Source organism: Balaenoptera ricei, chromosome 5, assembly GCF_028023285.1.
Source record: "Balaenoptera ricei isolate mBalRic1 chromosome 5, mBalRic1.hap2, whole genome shotgun sequence".
Classification (NCBI taxonomy): domain Eukaryota; kingdom Metazoa; phylum Chordata; class Mammalia; order Artiodactyla; family Balaenopteridae; genus Balaenoptera; species Balaenoptera ricei.
The window spans coordinates 14,329,959-14,348,278 of NC_082643.1; the positions used below are offsets into that span (position 1 = coordinate 14,329,959).

The 18,320-nt window shown below is 36.4% G+C and overlaps 1 long non-coding RNA gene across 1 annotated transcript in view; it reads right to left on the minus strand.

The window, feature by feature from the left end:
- The window catches only part of LOC132365754 (uncharacterized), a 210,370-nt gene that overhangs the window by 189,107 nt on the left and 2,943 nt on the right, over positions 1-18,320 (minus strand). The window contains exon 2 of the long non-coding RNA XR_009503218.1: positions 13,481-13,570. This is a non-coding gene — a long non-coding RNA (uncharacterized LOC132365754). The remainder of the gene's footprint in view (positions 1-13,480; positions 13,571-18,320) is intronic.

The following is an 18,320-nucleotide window of genomic DNA, read 5'->3' on the forward strand; positions in this document are numbered from 1 at the left end:
TTAGATTTTTACATATTAATTAATTAATTAGCTCTGAACAGATAACACATGCACATGGTTCAATGCTGAGCAGATATACAACAGTATGCAGTAAAACAATCTGCCTTTTAGTTCTGTCCCCTTTTAGTCTGGGCCTTTTAGGCCAGTTTCCCTTCCTTGAAGTAACTTATGGTGCCAGTAAATTAACAAAGGTATTTCATGCATATACACGCAAACACAAATAAATAAATAAATTGTTTTTCCCCACCCTTTTGTTGACACATAAACCTACTGTACTTAATATTCTGTACCTTCTCATTTTTATTTCATAATGATACTTAAGGACCTTTCTATCATTAGCCTTTTTTGAGCCCATCACTTCATACATCTCCCTAAATATGTGTGTATGTACATTTATAATTGTACAAAAATAGATAATATTATATATGCTGTTTTGTCAACTTTTTATTTTTTAATTAATTTTTTTATTGAAGTATAGTTGATTTACAGTGTTGTGTTAGTTTCAGGTGTACAGCAAAGTGAATCAGTTGTACATATACATATATCCACTTCTTTTTGGATTCTTTTCCCATATAGGCTATTGTAGAGTACTGAGTAGAGTTCCCTATGCTCTACAGTAGGTCCTTATTAGTTATCTATTTTATATATAGCAGTGTGCATATGTCAAATCCAACCTCCCAATTTATCCCTCCCCCCATTTCCCCCTTGGTAACCATAAGTTTGTTTTCTACATCTGGGACTCAATTTCTGTTTTGTAAACTTTTTAATTGCAAGCTGTACATTTGTCTTCCCCGAAAAAACCTCAGCCTTCTTCATTTCAGTTGCTGGCAACTCCATACTTCAGTTGCTCAGATCAAAAACAATGAGGCATCCTTGATTCTTCTCTTTCTCTCATACCCCACTTTCATTCTGTCCAGGTATTTTGTTGGCTATACTTTTATAATCCATCTGGAATCCAACTACTTCTTATCACCTGCTCTGCTACAACCCTGGTCCAATCCAACATCTCTTGCCTAAATTACTGCAATGGTCAGTAATGCAATGGAAGCCTCCTAGATGGTCTTCATCCTTCTACCCTTCTGTTTATTCTCAGTACTGCAGAGTGATACTTCTAAACACATAAGTCAGATCATATAACTTCTCAAAACCAAATCCTACAATTTCTCCCTATTATACTCTGTTTAAAAGCAAAAACTTTACAGTGGCCTACAAGGACTTAAATGACTCGTCCGGTTAGCTCTCTAACTTCTTCTCTTCTTGCCACCCACTCTGCTCCAGTTATGCTGGCCTCCTTGCTCTTCCTTAAAAATATCAGTCATGTTTGTAATTTAAGGCTTCTTACTAGTTGTTCCCTCTGCCTCTCCCTGATACTCTCATGTTTTACCACCTTACCTTCCTGTCTTTAATAAAATCTCATTTTAACAATGAGACCTTCATCCTAGCCCTCTTTGTCCCCCTTAACTCCTCTATCTTATTTTTTTCCATAGACTTATCACCTTCTAATATGATATAATTTGTTGTTGCATTTATTTTTTTTGATATTTTCCCCCTATAATGTAAGCTCCATGAGGACAGAGAACATTGTTTTGTTTATTGAAGTATCTATCCCAAGTGCCTGGAACAGTGTCTGCCACATGGGAGGCACTAAATAAATGTGGGTTGAATAAATAAACATACAGAAGGGAACATAAATTATCTATCAGTCAACCTATCTATACATGCATACATATGTTCAGTTTAAAAATAATTAAAAAGCAAATAACTGCTAACCACTCAGGTCAAGAAATAGAACATTATCAGCACTCCTGAAAATCCTTATGTGACCACCCAATCACATTCTCCTCTGTCATCATTCTTTTTTTGCCCCTATATATATATACATTTTTTATTTATTTATTTATTTATTTTTGGCTGTGTTGGGTCTTCGTTTCTGTGCCAGGGCTTTCTCTAGTTGCGGCGAGCGGGGGCCACTCTTCATCGCGGTGCGCGGGCCTCTCACTATCGCGGCCTCTCTTGTTGCGGAGCACAGGCTCCAGACGCGCAGGCTCAGTAGTTGTGGCTCACGGGCCCAGTTGCTCCGCGGCATGTGGGATCTTCCCAGACCAGGGCTCAAACCCGTGTCCCCTGCATTGGCAGGCGGATTCTCAACCACTGCACCACGAGGGAAGCCCGCCCCAATGTATTTTTAATGCTTAGAAATTATTCATAGGGGACTTCCCTGGTGGTTCAGTGGTTAAGAATCCGCCTGCCAATGCAGCAGACACGGGTTCGAGCCCTGGTCCGGGAAGATCCCACATGCCGCGTAGCAACTAAACCCATGCGCCACAACTACTGAGCCTGCGCTCTAGAGCCCAAGAGCCACAACTACTGAGCCCGCGTGCTGCAACCACTGACGCCCACACGCCTAGAGGCCGTGCTCCACAACAAGAGAAGCCACCGCAATGAGAAGCCCGTGCACCACAACGAAGAGTAGCCCCCACTCGCCACAACTAGAGAAAGCCTGCGCGCAGCAACGAAGACCCAACACAGCCAAAAATAAAATAAATAAAATAAATAAATGTCTAAAATATTAAAAAAAAAAGTTGTTCGTAAAAATACTGATGGATCCTTTAAAGTTTAGATAAAACACAGCTGTGAATTCACATGATCCAGGTGTTTTGTTTAATGTTAGAGTTTAAATCACCTTTCCAATCACCTTTATGGCAGTTGTTCTTTTCAGTGTTTCCTGTACTTCAGCATGCTTGTTAAAACACAGATTACTAAATCCCACTCCCAGCGTTTCTGATTTAGTAGGTCTGAGAATTTTACTTCTAGCAAGTTCCCTGGTGATACTAATGCTGCTGACTGAGGGGCTACATTTTGAGAACCACTGGTCTCCATAAATAATCCATTTTTTCTAGGTTTTCAAATTTGTAGCCATGAAGTCTCACATAATGGTCTCAATACTTTTCTACCTCCTGATCTATGGCAATATCTCCTTTTCATGTCTAACCTTGTATACCTTTGCTTTCTTTTCATTTTTCCGTGGCCAGGTTCTGTTTTAATGGTCTCATCAAAGAAAAGATTTGGAATTTTTTTTCCTATCGAATGTGTTTTGTTACTATTTCTTTAATTTCAGCTTCTTGTTTGTTTAATTTCTTTATAATTTCTTTAGAAGATTATAAAATCCCTTTATTTCTCATCTTCAGGATTATTTTTTAAAGTTTTTTTCTAGTAATTTAATGATGAGTGTGTCAAAGTTGTATTATAATCTTTCTGCAAAGGAAAAGCCAATTCAAAGCTGGTCCCTCAGTAAAAATGGCTGGAAGTAATTGTTTGCCTAAATACGCCACCAAAAAAATGTTTGGTACAATGAAGTCATTAGACTCTAATCTGGCAGTCAGCTGGGTAGATTTAACTATTGGTTAAAAAATATATATATTTAACTAATAAACTACATATATATATATATATATATATATATATATATATATATATATATGTAGCTGATGATTCAAGAAGACCCCCAATGATCCCTGCCTCCTGGTTCTCATACCCTCATTGTACTAGGATTAGTCTGTGGGACCAATGGAATACAGCAGAAGTGATGGCATGACAGGAATGATATGAGGTTATAAAAGACACTTCCATCTCCCTCTTTTTGGATCACTTGCTCTGGGGACGCTAGCTACCATGGCCAGTCTCATTAGTAAGGGCCTGAAGCCTGCAAATAACCACATCAGCGAGTTTGGAAGTAGATCCTCCAGTCCTACTTGAGTCTTGAAATGGCTGCAGCCTTAGATAAAAACCTGATTGCTTTCTCATGAGAAATACTGAGCCAGAATCATTTAGCTAAGTCACTTCCAGATTCCTGATCCTCAGAAACAATGTAAATGTTGGTAGTTTTAACCTACTATGTTTGGAGGATAATTTGTTATGTGGGTAATAGTACACATATATTCTAAGTTATTGAAAATTTTCTACCAAGGCTTCTGGAACTCATAAAAGTATAATTTATACCAGCTAAAATAAATAGAAGAGGATGAAGAGTGGAAGATTATTAGAACATTAGAGTATTTTGAACTATTGTACATTTTCCTTTGCTGGAATCTAGATACTTGTGCAAGCAAAGGAATAGTAAGATTGCTATAGAAACAAGTAAGATTGCTATATATCACTCTTTCTCAAGTCCTCTACTATAGATGGTTAAGCGGGTTTAAACATTTAAGGATGTCTCTTTTTTTCTTCCTTATTTCATTTTTTTAAAAATTAATATTCAGGTAGAAACTCATCTGGGACTGACATATGGATTCTAGCTTACGATTTACAGCAATGCAGAACACCTACTTTTAATGACGTTCAACAGTCTTTGGGGACAGGTCCTAACATATGTGCTGCAAATGTTTGTTTCTAAGACAATAATGATAACTATGTCAACTTCAAACAGGAATTTGTTAGAATGAGGCTCTGTGCCAGTATTTGTTGAAAAACTTAAAACAATCATGAATCAATGACCAAAAAGATAAGATTCAAAGGAAACTGACCTGACAAAAAAACTACTATCTCATACTGTTACATATTTTTTCTTAAATGCACTAAAATTTTAATTTTGAGTTTGTTTTAAACAAATCAGTGTATTTTAAAAATAATCCCTACATTATTAAAGCCATACTGTTTTATAGAAATCACAAGGAAGACAAACACAAAAAATTCTTAAGCAACAACTAGAAGTACAATAACTTTACAAAACTTAGAAGTCTGCAACAGAGCCCGTTAGCCACAACATCCTGAAATGGAACACAAATATTTTTTCAAGCACTAGGAATCACTCAACTTAATGTTTTCATTTCCAGATAAGAACCAAAGTCATAATAATGGTAGACAGTATTTTACTGAAGGCTCATATATGCCAAGCATATGCACTCACTGAAACACCCACCCCTACTCCTGATCTTCTCAATCTTGCTTTACCCTTTTCTTTCCAAAAGCAATGATCACTTTCTAATATACCACACAATTTACATATCTATTAGTCTAGTGTTAAGTGATTTACCTACTTTCATGAAGCCCAAGCTGGGATTAGAAACTAGATTTCCTTATACCCATTTGAGCCAATCAATCCAGTCAAATATTTGTGCACTTATCATGCACCACAACCCAATCCATCCATAGGCCCAGTTGCTCCTTATCTTATAGGGAATATAAAATGCTTTGAGGAGAAAATTATTTTAAAAATTATCCTAGGGACTTCCCTGGTGGCGCAGCAGTTAAGAATCCGCCTGCCAATGGAGGGGACACGGGTTCGAGCCCTGGTCGAGGAAGATCCCACATGCCGTGGAGCAACTAAGCCTGTGCGCCACAACTACTGAGCCTGCGCTCTAGAGCCCCCAAGCCGCAACTACCGAGCCTGCGTGCCACAACTATTGAAGCCTGTGTGCCAAGAGCCTGTGCTCCAAACCAAGAGAAGCCACCGCAATGAGAAGCCCACATGCCACAACGAAGAGTAGTCCCTGCTCGCCACAACTAGAGAAAGCCCGTGCGCAGCAACGAAGACCCAACGCAGCCAAAAATAAATAAATAAAATAAATTTTAAAACGATTCTAAATTTTTTTATTGCTTAGAGCTTCTTTAGATATGAATACATATTAATTGTGAATTATTTTGTTATTTTAACGTACCTTTATATTCTATGACTCTCTTTCCTAAGTTACAGAAATGGGTGAGATGAAATGTCCCTTGCAGAATCAGTTCTTTTATCTCAAAATGTTGTCACATTCACAGTTAACTGCATGATTAGGAACTGGAATTTAGACACAGTAAGACCTGTTCGGTTTGTGACTCACGCTATATAGATTTTGGGTGACTTGGTGCCTCTGGCAGTTCAGACCTGTAATGACAAATCATTGCTGGAATAATGATTTTTTCCCTTCACTTTTGAAATCCTTCATCAAGTAAATAAGTACACTTAAATAGCTTCACTTATGTAGGCTGAATATGGCAAAAATAGATTTGGGATTATGCTGTTAACACACCTTTCCCAGAATTTTCACTAAAAGCTCACATTTACCCAATTACATTTTGACACCTATTTTCCCCCTATAATTTAATCCCAGAACTCAACCCTAAGTGCAATATTAAAAGTGTTTGTATATCAAATTGTTAAAAGTACATTTATGTAGTTCTTAACTATTTCTCATTTAATCCAATTAAACTTGGTGAGTTTCAGTCTGAGCTCAAGTCATTCATTCCTTTTTTCCCAAAATATTTATTGAGCACCTATTTCGAAGAACGCTTCAATAGGCTCTGACATGCAGCTTAGAATCTATGAGCAGTGAGAGAATTATATAAGCAATTATAATACAGTGTGATAATGACATCTGATAGGGAATCACTGTGTGATCTAAGAACACTGAGAATGATTGAGGGAGGGCATGAAAGTCAGTCAGCTAAATGACATGGAACAGTTTTTTAGGGCAAGAGAACAGTTTGTGTAAAGGCTAGGAACGGAGAGGGAGAACGGTGCATAGGAGGAACTGAAAGTTCAGGATGACTGCAGTGAGGGTAGGAGGGTCATGGCTGAAGATGAGACTGGAGAGGAACTCAAAGGTCAAGGGCCAGAACACAGAATCTTATGAACCATGTTAAAGATGTTGTACCATTTCCTGTAGCAACGGAGAGCCACATAAGTGTGTAAAGCTGATGTGATATTTCTGCAGAATGGATTGGAGACTGGCAGACCAGGTTGTGGGGTTAAAGTAGGAGGAGGAGGGACTTCCCTGGGGGTCCAGTGGGTAAGACTCTGTGCTCCCAGTGCAGGGGGCCGGGGTTTGATCCCTGCTCAGGGAACTAGATCCCATGTGCCGCAACTAAGACCCAGCGGAGCCAAATAAATAAATAAATAATTTTAAATAAATAAATAAATAAAACAGGAGGAGGAATTAAAGACGTGAGGGATATTATCCAACTGAGGCTAATAAGTGTGGCATCTGAAATGGTGTTGAAGAATCTAATGAGTTTGATAGGAAGATATGGGCGCAGAAGAGATATTGCAGACAGAACACCCAAAATTCTTGAATTTAAGGGTAGTAATTTCCTATACTAAATAGGAATCAAAAGACTGTTGGGACGCGTGGCAAATACTGTTGATTGGCAATATTAAAGCGTTTCTAATCCCCCCATCCCCCTTTTCTGTGTCACTTTCTACTACAGAGCTAGGAAAACCAGATTCTCATTTTCCAGGCCTCCCTTTGATCTAAGGGTAGACGTGTGACCCAGTTCTGTTCAATGAACTGATCAGTGCAATCTTCTGAGTGGCTTTCTAATAAGGAGATAAGTGAAAAAGACAGCTCACTGCACTGCCCCTTCTCTTCTTGCTGTAAATGTGGATGTGGTGTTTGGAATTGTGCAGCCCTCTGACAAACAACCATAAGATGATAATATGTGGATGAAATCCTAAGAATGTTGGAGAAGAATTTAGGAAAATCTGGGTCCTTGACGATATTTTGACCACTTCTGAGACCAACAACTAGTAGACTTCTTGTAAGGAAAACAATAAATGGCCTTATGATTGAAGCCAGGTTATTTTTTCTGCTTCTTACAGCAAAAGCATTCCTAACTAAAACAGGAAATAAGTGGGGGAAAGGAAGACAGGAAGAATAAATTGACACCAAGTTAAGACTTCTTGTTGTTACATAAAAGTGGTCTTTAGGTATGATTTTTTATAAAAGCAAGAAATGTTCTCCAATACAAAAACTGTCTCAAACTCAAACGCTGCAAATTCAGTTAACCTCCTTACTGGTTTGCTGATGATTCAAACTCAAGGCTTTCACTATGTAATTTAAAGTCAAATTTAAACTTTAACAACATATGGCAGAAACAACCACTGACAAAGTGTTAATGATAGATTATTTCATTAACGCAGGCATCCAGGAAAGGGATGCCTAAAGCTGGGGTGCAGAAGCAGGAGGAGTAGAATGTTGACCCTTATGCACACCTTGAACAGATCTTTGTCAGCCACACTTACCTTCATCCCCTTTTCAGAAGACACAGAAATGTGCATCATTTAGTGCCTACGTGCAGCTATTGCTTCCAGTCATGAAGTCTTATCCCATCTCTTTTGTTTGCCCTATTCTAACGCATCCTTTCAGGACCCAACTCAGTTACCATCTCCTTAATGTAGCATTTTCCAATATCCACAAAGTTAGTTGTATGTCTTCTGTGCCACCAAACTATGTCATTTGTATATTTGTAATACATTCACCCTGTGGTAATATTCTGTTGACAAGCCTGTCTCCACCACTTGACAAGATCTTTTGCTGCAGGGACTAGATCTTACTGCCTCTGTATCCCTAGCGCCAGGTATTGTAAGTAGCTTATAAAACAGAAAATTATTGAGAGAGAAATTAAGTCAGTGGCTGGCAGGGCCTGGGGAAGGAGGGTGAAGACTGATAACAGGAAGACAAGAGGGAACTTCTGGGGGGGGTGATGAAAATGTATATCTTAGTGGTGGCGGTGGTTATATGACCACATATATTTGTCAAAACTCATCAAACAATACACCTGAAAGGAGTGAATTTCACTGTATGTAAATTATACGTCAATAAACATGCATTCTAAAAAATGATACAGGAATAAGAGAGTGAACATGAATGAATGACAAACACAATAACGCATTTACCTGAGATTTAATTTCCTTTCTAGGGGTACTTACTTTTTTTAAGCACCATCTTAAACCAGGCCAATGCTTAGCACAAATAAAATTTGAATGGTGGGCATTTTAGGTAAGACAATTAGATTTCTGAACAGAGGCACTTCTAGGAATTCCTTAAGTTATTCTATCTAATTTGCCTAAAGAGAAAACTGACTGGTCAATTCTGTCATTCAAAGACAACTTTGCTATTGATTCTAATATAGTGCAAGTCATTCACAAATCATAAAAATAAAGTAATCCTTCCTAGTACACTAACTCAAAAATGCTTTTCCAATCAGTCTCAGAAGTATCGTATATTGATATTAAGAGGAGAAACCAGGTGTGCTATACAACTTTCAAATGGAGCCAAACTCTGAACTTATAAAACTTATAAAATATTTTGTCTGTGCTGTATTTTATCACATTAGATTTCTGATCCTTTTATACGTGTTTTAAGATTATTTATCTATCTAGAGAGTTACCCTTAAATACCTTTAAAATGGTGGTAACTGACAACAGATTAAACTGATTTTGAGTTAGAGTTGTGATGGATTACTAACCTCTCTTTCCCTCTATAAGGACTTAAGTTTAACTTTGTCTTAGGACATAAGTTTAAACGTCTATTCCTTCCAATCACCAGTGAAAGGTGGTGTGTGTCTATGCAGGTGTGTGCACACAGCGGCCATCTCACCCCTCATGAAGTTCTCTGCTCAGAAAAGGCACAAACCTAAAATTAAAAGTGAAACATGAAACCCGTGTAGAGTGTCATTATCCATGAGCTGGGGCAATGTCTAGGATCACATAAAATTCACAGTTGTTTCATTTATTCTTGCTCAGATTTTTAACTTAGCATTTTCTACGGCACCTGTGGGGCAGTAGAAAACAGCCCATGTCTGTTTTCCAGTCTTAGTTCTGCCTCCTACCAGCAAAGATGGTCTAGGTCACTGCCATTTAATCTTTCCCAAATTCTTCATGTATAAGATGCAAAAATAACATCTTCATGAATGTAATCAAGATTAAATTAATTGATCTATCTTAATATATTCTACAATTTTTATCCTGAATTCTTACTTACAGCATGAAAAAACCAATAACTTTATTGTAACTGGTCATAGCACAAGCTTGTCCACTGGTAGAATGAGGAGTGAACATTGGGAAATTTCAGAGATGTGTTCAATTTGACATATATTTATTAAGCATTTATTATAAACATGAGCATTATAGTAGGCACCTGGGATACAACACAATTTCTGCTTCCTCACGTTTGTTTTAACATGACTAAGTATTATCCCTGTTTTACGGTGAGGAACTAAGGCTCAAAGAAAAAATACACCAAATAATTATTTAATTGGACTATGTGATGATTGTAATGTATAATGTAATTGTAAGTACCTGGCATAGTTCTTGATTTTATAATTAATTATGAACTACATTAAAATGTCATCTAGGGAAAAATGAGTGGCCTCTCAAGCAGGTCTGCACCATGATGTGGTTATCATGATGGCTTTGTGGGTCCAGGAATTCTGATCGATGGCTGTCATTATCCAAAGTTGATGTCATCATTTCCCCCAGACTAGTTCCTTCTCCTTTGTTCCCTATCTCAGGGGAACCAACATCGATGTCATTGTTTATCCCAGAATTCTCCTCCCCATGCCACCACCAACGCCCACTACATCTCCAACTATCAACAAATCCTGCCAATTATATTTTATAATTTTGTTTCAAAATCCATCCTGTTTTCTCCACCTCCACCAACACTTCCTTGGTCTAGGGTCCACCCATATGACTTCATTTTATCTTAATTACGTCTTTAAAGTTCCTATCTCCAAATATAGTAACATTCTGAGATACTAGTGGTTAGGATGGCAACGTATGAATTTTGGGGAGACACAATTCACCAGCCCATGACAACTTCTTATTGCATTACATCAAGAGGCACATAATGTCAAGTTCACCAGATCTCTGCATTGTAAGGATACAAATTTCCCTGTGTAATTAGCAAATCACCTGTGGGATGAAAACTTGAATACCTTGTGACTATCCTATTCCTCACCAACCTTTCACCCATTCATTTTGCCATCATCCATTAATGATTCTTGCCTACATTATTATTTTAAGCCTGCAAAGTAGTGGTTTAACAATTTTATCGTTCCTCTACATTTATTAGCTGTCATTCTTTTGTAAAGATAGGCCTTCATTCTTGCTGCACTCCAGCTCAATGTTTATAAACACCAGAGTCAACTTTCTTAACTGTAACTGCTTAAAAACCTTTGATCCTTTCCTCTGCCCTGGGGATTAAGTACATACTCCCTTATATGACCTCTAAAGGACTTCAGCCTTTTCCCTCCTTGTCACCACTTTATCTCCTTTACTGGTTTATTTGTACTCATCCTTCAGGACTCAGCTGTCACTTTCTCCCTAGCTTTCTCCAACAAATCATAAGAGCCCCTCTAGCACTGTATACTTTACTTTCACTATCATAGCATATATTATACTACTTTGTAATTTATGGTTAATTATCTCACTGACAGACTTTAAGCTATCTGAAAAAATATAAGAATCACATCAGTCTTGTTCATTCTTATATTTCCTAGCACCTCTCATAGTCCTTTGGTACAGAGTAGGCACACAATAATGATTAATTAAATAAATTACTGGGAGTTATGTAGTATATACAAATCTATGTACACTATAATTTATGACTGATTTATGGAATTTATAAGGATAATTTTAATTAAAAGTTATCTTTCACATAATTTGCTTACTGGAAGCCTAAGCCATTAGGTAAGATGAATTCCACTCTAAAAATAATAAATATTTACTTGGTATTAACTATTGGCCAGCTCCTGCCCTAAGCATGGATTATTTCAAATTTAATCCACAGAAATCCTCTGGTGTGGGTAGTATTTTCCCTATATAACAGATAAGGAAATTGAGAGAATATCACACCGCTAGTAAAGAAAAGAGATGGGATTTGAACCCAGGCGTCTTTAGTTTCACAATGACTTTGTAATTTTTATTACTTTCTTATGAAGAGTTCATCTTTCCCATTATAGCTGACTATAAATCTATCATCCATGACTATTTATTGAAGCCCATGTTTTTGGTTCAGTAAAGTTTCTACTTTCAAGAATACAGATATGTATGATGTAAGGCATTTATAATATTATCAAATACCTAAGTAGGAACAGTCCACAGACAACATACACTGCCCAAAAATGTAAAACATTAACATGTAATCTATTCCCAGAACTCTGTTTTGACTAAGTCCAAGTAGATGTGGCAGTAAGAAGAATTTTGAATTATGTTTAATGTTTATTGAATTTGAAATGGCTGAAGGAAAGAACTTTTTTTTTTTTTTTGGAATCTCTTTGTAAAGACCAACTCAAGAAGAAAAAAATATACGTACAGGATTGATTACAGTGATCTGGTATGACTTAAATACACTGTGAGACATGACATCTGCAGAGTGCCAGATATAAAAGGATAATTTCAAGGTAAGAACTGCTACAAAGAAAGTGAGATGCTGCAAGTACAAATATGGTAAAATTTGGACTTGGATGTGTGAGTTGAATGATTCAAAGTATCAAGCACCATCCTGACATTGTGGGTATGGACAACAACAAACCAGTGATTACAGAGTGTTGTGAAGAAACTGAATTGCAAGGACACTGGCAGAAAAAGTAAGGTCTTGTGTGTATGTGTGTGTGAACTCAATTTCCAGTTGAGAGTATCCTGACAGTTGTAAGACATGCATAAGTAGAAAAAAGAAGAGGAAGAAATTAGGATGAAAATAATCAAGTAAGGAAAAGTTACAACATGAGCTTTGCTCCTTAATGGGAAGTTACTGAAAAGCAAGCATTATGTACTTTATTTAGAATTTAAATCCTACCTTTTTCCAGAAAAACAATTACGATAGTTAACAAAATATAGCAGGTAATTATCAAAAAGATGAAAAATGCTCAATATTTTTAATCCCCTAAATTGGTAATGGCAGTTACTAGAGGTTTTATGTTCTAAAAGGCACATACAGGGATGGTATCACCATGGATTCCTCCAGAGTTATTAGGATTGAGGACCTCTTTGACAGAATTTCCTAATGTGAAGACCACAGAGTACTAGGGTGTCCATGAACCTCCTGAAATTATGTACAATCCATCATGTGCACATGCAGCTTTCTGGAAGGCATTCCATAGTTTTTTAAAAGTCAGATTCTCAAAAGAGGTTCATTACCATCCCCTTCACCTCCCCAAATTAAGAATAATTAATCTAGGAAAAGAAGTATTTGCTTACAAATTGGTAATATTTGTCTTATTTTCCTGTTACCAAGGAAGAAAAATATATTTAGTTTTATGACTTGGCATCTTGTCTTTTCTATTTCATATTTGCGTGTGGGAGATAAGATTAATTTACACAAGTTTCCATTACCAACCAGGTGTGGTTTACGTTTTTAAGATATCAGGTTTGCAAATCCCATTTTTAATCTCTGTTGCTGTTTATTATTTTGTTTGGTTTCTTATTCAATTCAATTCAAATTTGGAAGGGTTGCTCCTTCCTCAAATTGCTTCATAGTTTTATTTTGGTAAATATAAGGCAAAAAGAAAAAAAGAAAATTCCGACAAAGCCTTTCCTCCTATTTAATGAAGAAATTTGAAGATTCTAGCAAACATTTTCACTGAGCCCATTTCAAAACTAGCAAGTAATTAACAGGATTTTGGCAGCTGTATTAGTCAGGGTTCTATGGAGAAACAGAAACGATAGGATATACATATAAGTATACAGGAAAAGATTTACTATGAGAGATTGACTCACTCGATTTTGGAGGCTGAGAAGTCCCTCTGCAAGCTGGAAGTCCAGGAAAGCCGGGGGTGTGGTTCCAGTCTGAGACCCAAGTCTGAAGGCCTGAGAACAGGTGCGAAAGAAAGAAAAGATGGATGTCCTAGTTCAAGCATACAGTGAATTGGCCTTTCTTCCACCATTTTGTTCGGTGCAGACCTTCAATGGATTGGATGATTGCCGAGGGCAATCTTCATTACTCAGTCTACCAATTCAAATGCTAATTTCTTCCAGAAAGACCCTCACAGACACACCCAGAAATAATGTTTTACCAGCTATCTGAGCATCTTTAGCCCAGTCAAACTGACACATAAAATTAACCATCACAGCAGCCCTACATAAATATTTATTTTAACTTAAAAGGTGAATTCTGGGACTTCCCTGGCGGTCCAGTGGTTAAGACTCCGCGCTTCCACTGCAGGGGGCATGGGTTCTATCCCTGGTCGGGAACTAAGATCCTGCGTGCCACACAGTACGACCAAAGTAAACAACAACAACAAAAAGACAAAACAATATAAAAGGTGAATTCTATTCCCATAGGGACCCCTGAAGCAATAATTTATTTCCGACATCTTAGTCACCACATTTGAGTAGTCCTGCTGACAAAATTTTATTTTATGGTCTGTATTCTAGGAACTTTATCTTAACTACCATGTTGAATCATAAAAAGCATTTTAATACAAATTAGAAATGATAATGCCTTTCGATGACTAAGTATATATTTCTAAAGAAGAGGTGCCTTTAATCTCATTTACATTACTGAGAAAGAAGAATTATATACTACTGTGGGAAATAATTCTTCTGGCAAAGAAGGCAGAGAGAAAACGTGACAACATGTAAACAAAATCTATCAAATGTTGACTTTTGGACTCAGCTACTCCAAACTTGAGGTGAATAAGAAATAAGCCTATGATTTCTAGACAGTTTCTGAATCTTGGTATTTTAAGAAGGGAAAATAAGGAACCTTTTAGTTCTAACTGAGAGAATCAGTACATTTGAGACAAAAATGTAGGAAAATGCTTGGATATGTTCCAGTTATCTATTACTGCATAACAAACCCACCCCCAAATTTAGTGGTTAGCCATTTTATTATATCTTATGATTTTGTAGGTCGGAAATTTTGGCCAGGCTTATGCAGTGATTCAATTTTATCATTTCTTTCTCATTTACTAGTTCGAATACTTTTATAAAGAGACACTTTCCTTCAATCATTATTTGATTACTTAGTAGAGCCCTTTATAGAGAAAAGGCAGGATAAAAGCATGATTCTTTTCCCATACTTTTTAGTTTTCATGATAACTGTCTCCTTTCATTCTCTAAAGATAACCAGTATTTTTTAATATCAGAAAAAACTCATAGATTTAAACATATTTAATGGCTTTCAAATAACTGCAATTTTTATATCTTATTGAAGTTCAAATTGCACCATCTTTGGCCTGTAGTAGGAACCTCTTCAAGTTGACTCTTAAATCTTTTCGACATGATGTTAGTGGTCTTCGATAATTTCCTTGTTTTTTGGTATAGGAAGACATTCCAGGCTAATTCTGTACATTTCCTGTCCCAGATTGGAATCTGTCCCTTTTCCAAAAAGTCCTGGTTTCCTTTAGTGGTAAATGATATTTCAAGACCACAGTCTTGGAGGTAGGGATATGTATTAGCCTAATCAGTTCCTAGGCCTTTCCAGTGAACACAAATTGGAAACCCACATACAATGCATTTATATATATATAGTGTGTATCAAACCTCATAAGTTCCTACAGATATTTTCAGTTCAAATAAAGGACCACTCTGCACTCTAGGATTTGTACTCTAACCCCTGTCTAACACATTTATCTCCTTTCTTCTACTTGAGGATTCTGGTTCTCAAGGAAACAGGAAATGATAGAGTTATTCATTTGCTTTATCCAATAATATACACATAACAGTCTAATACTAATACACTTACTGCAATACAATTACTAAAAAGCTAAAGAAGTATTTTTTTCATATGTTCCTACCATTCTCTCCCCATTTTAAGAGGTATGCATTGACAGATCATACAGCCATTAAATACTGTACTCTTTGCCTTTGAAACTTCATATTGTCTTTGTTCTATAAATAACTATGTAGTTAGTGCTTGATATCTGTCCTCACTTCATTGTCTCTATTGGCATTTTGGTTTTATGAAGCTCATTTTCTAATAGATTCTTCAGGAGTGCTCAAGAGAACAATATCCACAGAGTTCTGGCATGACGTTGATAGCTTATCTGTGTCTTTGTATTTGAAAGGCACTTTTGCTGAATATAAAATTCTTGGGTCTCATTTTATTTCCATGAGCATCCTAAATACAATACTCCATTTTCTTCTGGCATGAAGACTTGCTGTTAAAAGTGTGTCTATAATATAATTTTCTTTCCCTTATAGGTCACTTGCTTGCTTCTGTCTAAATGTTCAAGGAATATTTAAAATTTTTCTTTAAAGTCTAAATTTTACTAGAATACGTCTTGGTGTTGGCCATCTGGGTTGATATTCTTAGGTAAATGATGTACTCTTTCAATACATAGTTTCAAATCCTTGTAATTTTCAGGAAATGTTTTTTGAATTATAGTTTTTAGTTATTTCTCCCACACCTTTGCTTTGGTTTCCTTCTGTAGTGACTTCAATTATAATTATGTTGGATCTTCTTTATCTTCAATATATATTATTTTCTCTTGAAATATATTTGACTTTATATTTTTAGTTTTAATATTTTTAATCCTTTTCACCCTCTATTTCTCTTAAGGCATTATCTGTTATGTTTGTTTATCTATGTGTTACAACCAGTTTAATCTACCTTTCTAATATTTTTTTTTCTTTTACTTCTCTTCCTTTCTTGAGGTATGTCACCTCTTTCCTGAGATTTGTAAACTCTGGTTCATGTTGTTCTTCCATAGCATGTATCATTTTGAAGATACTCAGCTTATTTTAAAATTTATTTCTGGTTATCTGTATGCTTAGACATTTGGTCTAGTTATTAATATCTTTAACTCACTCAACAAGTATTTACTGAGTATGTACTATGTGCAGACAGTTATTGTAGCCTGAAGTTGAGCCACATTAGCCAATCAAGCTTATTGTTTTATGCAACTAAAATTTTGTAGTGGTTATGCAACAAAAAGTGGACTAGTACACCATATTTATAATTATTAAGTCCTAACTGTCTTTAGTCTCAAGAGAATACTTTTACACCATGAATTGTCCATTCTTGAAACCTTCATTTTTTTACCCTGTCAGCTGGATTTATGTCTGTAGGAACATTTTAAGGAAGATGTATTCCCAAGAAATAAAATTTGACATTTTTTTCTTGCATAAATTAATAATATATATGAGATCTAGAAAATTACTGAGTCCCAATCCTTTCCCTCAAATCTTTGTAGATATTGCATAATTACGTTCAGGCATTTAGTTTAACAAACAAGTTTTTGACTGATTTTTTTTGTCCCTTTGTAGGCTGTAGGGGGTTTTACGGTGGAAAAAAAAAATACTTGCAAGACATCTTTTTTAATTCTTGAAATTGAAAAAGAATTCTTTAGGATATTTTTAGTAGATAGTCTCTTTTAATTGCTGCTGTCTTGAACCCAATGCACTCTTTCACTTGCAGACTAATGAAAACTCCTGAACATTTTCTATTATATTTTTCATTATTTATTCTGGTCATTTTCTTTGATTATATTAATTAATCAAAGGTTGTTTCTCAGTCTTCTGACTCTTGTATTTATCACTTCTTTAAATCTTATTGATTTCATCTCTTTGGTTTTTTCCTATGCATTCTAGGAGAGAAGGTGGTTTTCAAATTTTTCTTCCATATCAATAATTAAATGTTTATAGTCACTTTTTTAAAATTGTTATGTTTACTGAGTTATAATTTATAAACAGTAAGATTAACTTCTTTTAAGTCTATAGTTGAGTAAGATTTGACAAATTAGTCACCACCATAATCAGACCACTCTGGGAAAGAGCAGAGTGAGACAAGCAGAGGACAAAGGACTGAACTTTGGAGAATGACCATATTTAGGGTCAGAAGGAAGAAAAATCAGAGGACTGGTTTTCAGCCCCAACTCCTGCTAAAATTCTAGAAGATTTCAGGTCCACATAGAGAGTCCTTCCACTCTCTTGCACCTGTTATGAGATACAATATGTCTCCATCCCCCTCCTCCCACACCAAGTTCATATGTTGAAATTCTAACCCCCAGTATCTCAGAATGTGACTACACTTGGAGATAGGCTCTTTAAACCTATCTAAAGGTAATTAAGTTAAAGTATGGTCTTTAAGTGGGTCCTAATCCAATAGGATGTGTCCCTCTAAAAAAAGGAAACTTGGACACAGACAAGTACAGATGGAAGACTATGTAAAGTCAGGGAGAAGACAGCCATCTATCTATAAGCCAAAGTGAGAGGCTTAGAGCAGATCCTTCCTTCATGATCTTCAGAAGAAACCAACACTGCCAGCACCTTGATACTGGACTTCTAGCCTTCAGAGCTGTGAGAAAATAAACTTCTGTTGTGCAAGCCACCCAGTCTGTGGTACTTCGTTATGGCAGTCTGTGTTACTTTGTTGTATACTCTCTTAATCTTTTGATCCATCATCAATCAAACGCCCAATCTTGGATCATCATTGTAATTCTCCCAGGTCAATGAATGCTGCAGAACCACCCCACACTTAGAACTGGGAGAGAATGCTTCCTATACTGGACCTAGTGCTTTACAGGGCTCAATTTGGCTCTTTTCCAGCTACATCCAGTCCCAAAGGGCAAAGAATCTGTGAGGGAGATGTTCACTCAGAACCTGTGCCTTGATG